Source organism: Nannospalax galili, unplaced genomic scaffold (assembly GCF_000622305.1).
Source record: "Nannospalax galili isolate Female #2095 unplaced genomic scaffold, S.galili_v1.0 scaffold518, whole genome shotgun sequence".
NCBI classification, from domain to species: Eukaryota; Metazoa; Chordata; class Mammalia; order Rodentia; family Spalacidae; genus Nannospalax; species Nannospalax galili.
In genome coordinates, this window is record NW_008342851.1 from 3171906 (window position 1) to 3179695 (window position 7790).

The window sequence follows — 7790 nt, forward strand, 5'->3', positions numbered from 1 at the left end:
GCAGTGCTCCATTACCTTGTACTTTTTATATTGTGAGTACAATATGTCATGGAAAAGCTCTTTTCCGGTCATTTCTTTTGGGGGTTCTGAATGCCTCCTGTGTTTGGGTGTGTTTCTCTCTCTAGATTTGGGGACTAATCAGCTATAATTTCATTGAGAAGCATCTATATGCCATTGGTGTTCATCTTGGCTCCTGCCTCTGTCTGGTGGATTCTTAGGTTTGGTCTCTTGATCCTATCCCAGAGTTCTTGGATGTTGTGGTCATTTTCATATTCTTTTCTTTATTGATGCTTGAATGCAGTATCTGTTGACCTGCCCCCATCCCCGATATCCATCTGCTTTGATGATGTTTCTTACCTGTACTTTTTATTTGATTCACTGATTTCATTTGCAATGTTTCTACTTGATTTCTTTTCAGAATCTCGAGTTCCTTGATGAATGTCTCTGCTATGTTGCTAACTTCTTCATTCACTGCTGATTTTCCCATCAGTTCTGCTGATTTTCCCTCCATGCTGCTGACTTTCCTCTCCTGGTCCTGTTGAATTCATCTGCTTTGAGTATCGTATCTCCTTGACATCATTACTCATTTTACCCATGTTTTGACATTTTCTTTGGCATTTTACCTATTTGAGTATCTCTGAGCTCAGTAGTAGGGGCTTGTGACCTTTGCGGGGAGCCATGTTGCTTTTTCATGTTTCCTGTGTTTCTGTGCTACAATTTGCTCATCTGCTTGTATGGATAATTCTTCCAGTTTTATTTCATAACTCTCTTACTGAGAAACCTACTCATAAAGACTCAAACTCTAGCACCATTGTGAGAGGAGAAAACTGACCATCGTAACAGCAAATACAAGAAGATACAAAAGTAACTCAGAATTGACTGAAGCCCGTTAATACATCCCTAATGACCATAAAACATAAATGGCAAAAGAAACTTCTGTAGAATGTGCTATGGAGTTAAAAATGACTTAGGATATCTGGGCGTGGTGGCACACACCTTTAGTCCCAGCACTCGGGAGGCAGAGGCAGACAGATCTCTATGAGTTCAAGGTCTACATAGTGAGTTCCAGGACAGCTGGCGCTACAGGGAAACCCTGTCTGAAAAAAAAAAAAAAAGACCTCTGTGGGCATCTACACATATAGACATAGGTACAAATAAATAAAAAATAGAAATAAATCTTTAAAAAATAAAGATGTCACCTGGCCACTCACACAGAGTGACAAAATGGGATTTTTTACTCCTGAGCCATCATCCAGCAGGAGGATCATTGTCTCAACAAAGCCCTTAACTGGATTTGAGGCATCTGCAAGCTGTGAGCTCATCCTGAGGGTAAGCCGGCCTGCCTCTCACCTGACTTACCTTTCCAGAGTGCTTTCTACTTCCCCTCACTTCACACAGGAGCTCTGCCTCGCTGGAGCTGTGGTGGGCTTACTTCTTTTCCTCTGTACTTTGAATGCATCCTCTCACTAGTTTTATGGATTTCCAAAGCTCTTCTTTACCTCTTTGGGTTTTGTTTTTCTTATTCTGACTCTCCCCTTCACCAAGCTATACCAAGGCAGCTTTCAAGCTCCCATTTTTCTGTGAGTCTCTAGATTATGCATTATGCAGTGCTGACTTGAGGATATTCTAATATAGTCACTATCATATGTATACTAGGTATATTTTTTTTCTCAGTCTATGACTGATCTATTCATTCTCTCTCCCTTTTTTGAGTTTAAAAATAACACTGCATTTTTATCAGGAGTCCAATGATTATTTTGTTAAATTATAGATATTACATTTAAAACACTTTAGGGGCTGGGGAGACAGCTCAGTCAGTAAAGTGCTTGCTGCATAAGCATGAGGATCTGATTTTGAAGTCCCCTATATCCATGTAAAGAGCCATGTCAGCCAGCCTACCCAAATCATTGCACGCCAGGTTCAGTGAGAGACCTTGCCTCAAAAACAAGGGAGGGGAAGGCAAGAGAAATTACGCGGCAATGGAGAGCACTTGGAGTTTGGTTCCTATCACCCACACTGGGCAGCTGACGGTCACCTGTAACTTCAGCTCCAGGGGATCCAATACCCTCTTCTAGCTTCTTCAGGCACCTACACATATATGTCTATACACACACACATACACACACACACACACACACACACACACAAATATAAAACAAACCTTTAAAAAATAAAATGGAATAAATAAGGTGGCAAGCAATTAAGGAAGATACTGGCACCAACCTCTGGCCTCCACACAAACGCACACGTGCACAGGAACATGCACACAAACAAGTACACGCAAAATAAACCCTTTAGTCTTTCTTTTTTAAATATTATTTCTACTTATTTAGAGAGAGAGAGAGAGAGAGAGAGAGAGAGAGAGAGAACATAGCTGCCATGGCACCAGTGTAGAAGTCAGAGGACAACTTTGTGGAATCAGCACGTTCTTTCCATTTTTACATAGGTTCCAGGATTGAGCTTAATGTCTTTAGGCTTGCACAGCAAGCACCTTTACCCCCCTGATCCATCTTATTGCCTGCCCTCCTAGGTTCATGTCTGTGCCCCCGCACACGCACACGTGTGTGTGTGTGTGTGTGTGTGTGTATGTGTGTGTGTGTGTCTTGTGCAGGACCACAGCTGCTGTGTGTTCATGATTGCAACAGATGTGACATATCCAAGGCAGCTTTTTGTAGTGCCCCTCCTCATCCTCTGATTATAATCTTTCCATCCCCTCTTCTGTGATGCTCCCTAGGTCTTGGAGGGGGCGATACAGATGTTCCATTTGTCTGTTTTTTATTACCAGTCTAAGGCTATGTTCTATGGGAGGAAGCACTTCCTTCCTCCAAGGCTAGGGTGGTAGAAGAGAGCTATGCTCAGCCAAGAGAAGAGACAGCAGGGATCACCTGCAGTTGAGGCAACCACGGTGTGAGTAAATGTTGCAGAAAACTGGAGGAACTCATAGAAAAAGCTGGAGGGAACTGTTCAGCAGTCTATTTTTGATAATAAAACCAGCATGGGTACATGCTGCCACAATTCTGGTGTTTGCATGGGAAAGGTGGCTATTCGGGGTTTTCATTATTTTTTACAATGCAACAATTTTAGACAAATAGAAAGTTGCAAACACAGAATAAGAATTTTCTATAGGCTTTTAACTCAGCTTTCTCTTAGGTAAACATCTTAGAACCATTGTTATATAACCACAGTAAACAAAACTAAGAAGTTGAGCTCCCCCACCCTGTCTCTCTTCTTAGTGTGGGCACTGACCCATTTCTTCTCTTGGCACCCCAGACCTCTGGATTACCCTCTTGGCCTGGACTCCCCACTGCTTTCTGATCCTTTGCACCCAGACCAACCCAATTCCTCAGTCTAATCCCCTGGAGCCCTCAAAGCCTGTTCCCTCTCCCATAAGGAAGTACATGACATCAGAATGTCTAATATGTTGGCCTTGTTTACTAGGATAAGCTAGTATCTGCAAATTTGTTTTGCTATAAAGTTAATTCTTATTCTTTTCCATACCTGATTTGTTAAAAAGACAGTCATAAGTCCATTCCACACTCAAGAACAGAGGAATTAAGCTGCACCTTCTGCATGCAAAAATACTGAGTAAATGTGAACATATGTTTAAAAACACCACACTCACTATGACCTCTCCAGCCATATATATTTGGTGATGTTATGGTACCACACATGAGTTTCTTCCCATTGAGTGGGCTTTTTAGTCCAATTAGGTAGCTGTTGATTGCTCCCAATATAAAAGTGCCATTAGTGTACCAATGTCATATGTTATACAGGTTATTCATGTGGTTATTTGGTCTTGAAGCTGATTTTGGACAATTCATGTTTTCCCTTAGCACCTTGCATAGTGCTCTTCAAAGCTATATGCAGGGCTAGCAGATAGCTAGCCTTCAGGGGAAGTGGCTTCCAGGCAGTTCCAGCTCCTTTGATCCAAATTCTGTGTCAAGTTTTGTGAGATAATCGAAGGCTGTAGCAAGAGCCTGTGTAATTTTGGGAGTCTCTTGAACCAACCTAACCAACAACTCAAAGGAAGGTTTCTCTTGTATGGCACTGTTTCTCATTATGTAGCCTTTAGCTATACACATTGACTCGTGTAGTGATATTGTATGTGTAATTTGTCCTTGGGTTGTCAGACTAAAATGATTTCCTCTAGTTTTTTTTACACTAGTTAGGCATTATTTATCTCTCCTCTCTCCCTATCTAATCCTTCCACCATGGTTTTCCCATTTAAAGTGCCCCCTCTTTCTCCATTTCTCTCTTGATAATACCAGTCTCCTATGGTCCCACCTCTCTTGAACTCCTTTTTTCCCATTATCCCCAAAGTTCCTTGTAAAACCCTCCCTCTTTCCTCCATTTAAATATCCCCATTTTATCAGTCTCTCCCTTAGTAACACCTGTCTCCTACTGTTCATCTCTCTCAAGTTCCTTCTTTCCCTTTACCTACCTTGTTCCTTTTCATTATCCTGGTTCCTGCAGTTACATCATGATACAAATTCACATATAAGGATTTGGTGCTTGGATCTACATGTGAGGGAGAACATATATCATTTGGTTTCTCTGGGTTTGGGGGGTGTTGAGGGGGTGGTTTGTTGTTGTTGTTGTTTTAGTGTGTTACTTCACTTAGTATAACAGTTTCTAGTTCCATCCATTTACCTGCAAACTTCATGAAAATGTAATTTTACACAATAGAGTTCTACTCAGCAGTAAAGTAAGGTTTTCCTGTTTCTTTTATCCTTCTATCATTCATAATTGTAATCATTTCAAATAGAGGCATTCTTTTTTGTATGCATCCATTTATTAAATCATTTATTTCTATCAGCCAATACTCAGAGATGTTAATGCTATTCTTTAATGTCATATCAAAAACCTCTTTGTCAACTCCAGATTTTCTTCTGGAAGTTTATAGTTTAAACTATATTTTCCTATAAGCTGTGCGAAATGTACCAGGTCATTGTGTTTTGTTTTGTCCCATGGTTGCTTTGTTTGCTCTGCATTTGAACATCCAATTGCTCTTAGATTATTTACTGAAAACTCTCCATTCTTCAGCGATTGGCTGTTGAACCTATGTCCCAAAGTAATTGATTGTATTTCTTTGAGTCTATTTCTGGGTTTTCTTTCTGTTTCATTGTTCTAGATAGCTATATTTTTACTAATTTCACATTACTTTCATTGCTATAATTTCATGTTTTCAATTGAGTAGTGTGACTCCTCTAACTTTGCTCGTCTTTGGCTGAATTTGTTTTCCTATTCAAATGTGTTTACATTCCCATACGGCTTTTAGAATCAGCTTAGAATATCAAATCTGACAGGAATGAAAAATAAGAAATAGAATCTCTTGAGGAGAGGTTAGAGATAAACCTATCAGATTCCATTTCCTGCAGACTAAAGTAAAGCCAGGGATGTGGGGCCCAGGCACCTATGTTTTAATTAACTACATGGCTCATGGTGCCCCCCTCATTGCACTGTAGAAGCTAGATCCAAGGAGAGAAGCCATTAAGCCTTCTCCCACAGGTGGAGGAGCATGTGCTCAACCTTGGCAAGTTCCACAACATCATTGGCCTGGTGGCCTTTTGTCCCTTTTCCTCATCCCATGGTTGCCTTGGAAAGTGCCAATGCTGTGTCTGAGGGAGTTGTTCATGAGGACCTCCACCTGCTCTTGGAGACATTCCTGCCATCTAAAAAGAAGAAAGTACTGCTGGGGGTTGGAGACCCCAAAATTGGTGCTGTTACACAGGAGGAATAGGGTACAACTGCCAGACTGGAGGTATACTAGCTGAGGTCCTTCAAGGAGTTCATCTTCATTTCCATAATCTGGTGAAGAGTCCTGACTGATCTATCAGCTTGTAAAGCCCAACTAGGGCTGAGACATAGCTATTCTCCTGCCAAAGTTAAGTTTAATGTGAACCAGGTAGAGAACATGATCATCCAGTCCATAACCCTCCTGGACCAGCTAGATAAAGACATCAATACCTTTTCTATGCATGTCAGGGAGTGGTATGGATATCACTTTCTGGAGCTCATAAAGATTATCAATGACAATTCCACATACTGTTGTCTGGCCCAATTCATTGGAAACCATAGAGAGTTGAATGAGGAAAAGTTGAAGAAGCTTGAAGAGTTGACAATGGATGGGGCCAAAACTAAGGCCGTTCTGAATGACTCTTGATTTTCAGTGGGCATGGGCATATCTACTAGGGACTTGATAAACATCAAGAGCATCTCCAGTCCTGTGGTGTCTTTGTCAGAGTATCACCAGAGCCTACACACTTAACCTGAGCTCCAAAATGAGCCAAGTAGCCCCTAGACTGTCAGCTGGGGAGGATGTAGGTGAATGTCTTACTGCTCATGCTGACAGCTTCACCAACCTGGCCAAGTCCCCAGCATCCAGAGTACAGATCCTTGGGGCTGAAAGTCCCTCTTCAGACCCTAAAGACAAGAAGTACCACACCAAAATACGGAGTCATTTTCCCTTCCACTTTCATTAGCTGAGCAGCTGCCAAGAACAAAGGCCACATCTCCTGATATCTAGCAAACAAATGCAGTGTTGCATCACAAATTGATTGCTTCTCTGAGGTGTCTACAAGTGTATTTCAGGAGAAACTCTGAGAACAAGTTAAGGAGCAGCTATCTTTCTATGAGACTGGAGAAAGGCCACGGAAAAATCTAGAAGTCATGCAGGAAGCAATGATTCAGGCAGAGGAAATGGCTGCTGAGATTACCAGGAAGCTGGAAAAACAGGAGAAGAAAGGCTCAAAGAAGGAAGAGAAGCAGCTAGCTGCGCTGGTCCCGGCCTCTTCAGAAAACACTAGTATTCCAGAAGAATGTGAGGGAGGAGATAGATGCTGACAGAACTTATCAAGATCCCAGAGAGCTGGTTGTAGCACATGGTTCGATCCATGGCTCTGTCCTCGGTTGCCTCCCAGGAGTCCTCAACCAGGAGAGACATGTGAAAAACCCAAAAAGAAAGAAAAACCAAAGCCCCAGGAGGCTCCTCAGGAAAATGGAATGGAAGAGTTACCTGTTTATTCCCCTAAATGAAAGAAAAAGAAAGCTCTCTCCAAGGTGGAGTTGGTTAGTGGTCCTGAAGAGACACTGCTACCAACACAAGCCTTCCTTTTCCTAAAAAGAAGAAGTCTGTACCTGAGGAGGAAATAGCCCCAAAGAGGCAACGAATGTGAGAATTCCCAAGAAACAAAACGAAATTTTCTCCCAAGGAGGAGCCAGCTAGCAGTGGCCTGAAGCTGTTGCTGACAGCAAGAGTGGCACAAAGAAAAAGAGAAAGTTCCAGAAAACACCTCAGGAAGATTAGAACGGACATTTCCTGGAGGGATACCTTCCCAACCCATATAAACCCCAATAAAAAAAAAAAAACAAAACCTGCAAATGGCCGGGGGAGAACTGTCCCCTATAATTCAGCTCAACGATGGACCCTGCATGCTGCACTATCAACATGCCAAACAAGGTGTTCCAGCTGGTGCAATAGTGGAGCATCTAGTGTATGTACAAGCAAATTTTCTATTGGATGTAATGCCCACTCCTAGAGGTGGAACACACAGCCAGTATTGTAGACCAGGCCAATCCCCTGTGGAAGTGGAGGATATAGGCTCCAGTGGGGAAGCCACTGCAAATTGTTTTGTTAGATGGATGTGATCCACCTGCTAATGTACCATCCAAGTATTTGTGTTTATGCCCATAGATTAACTTATTATAGCAGCCACTGTTTAGATGCTTCTTGCTGTTTATATTTTTATAGTAAATGGAATCCAGCCAAGTATGGTGGCACACACCTTTAA

The 7790-nt window shown here is 42.0% G+C and overlaps 1 pseudogene; it reads left to right on the top strand.

Moving 5' to 3' along the window:
• The first annotated feature begins 1224 nt into the window (after nt 1–1224).
• Nucleotides 1225–7306, top strand: LOC103738739 (annotated as a pseudogene).
• Nucleotides 7307–7790: the final 484 nt, after the last annotated feature.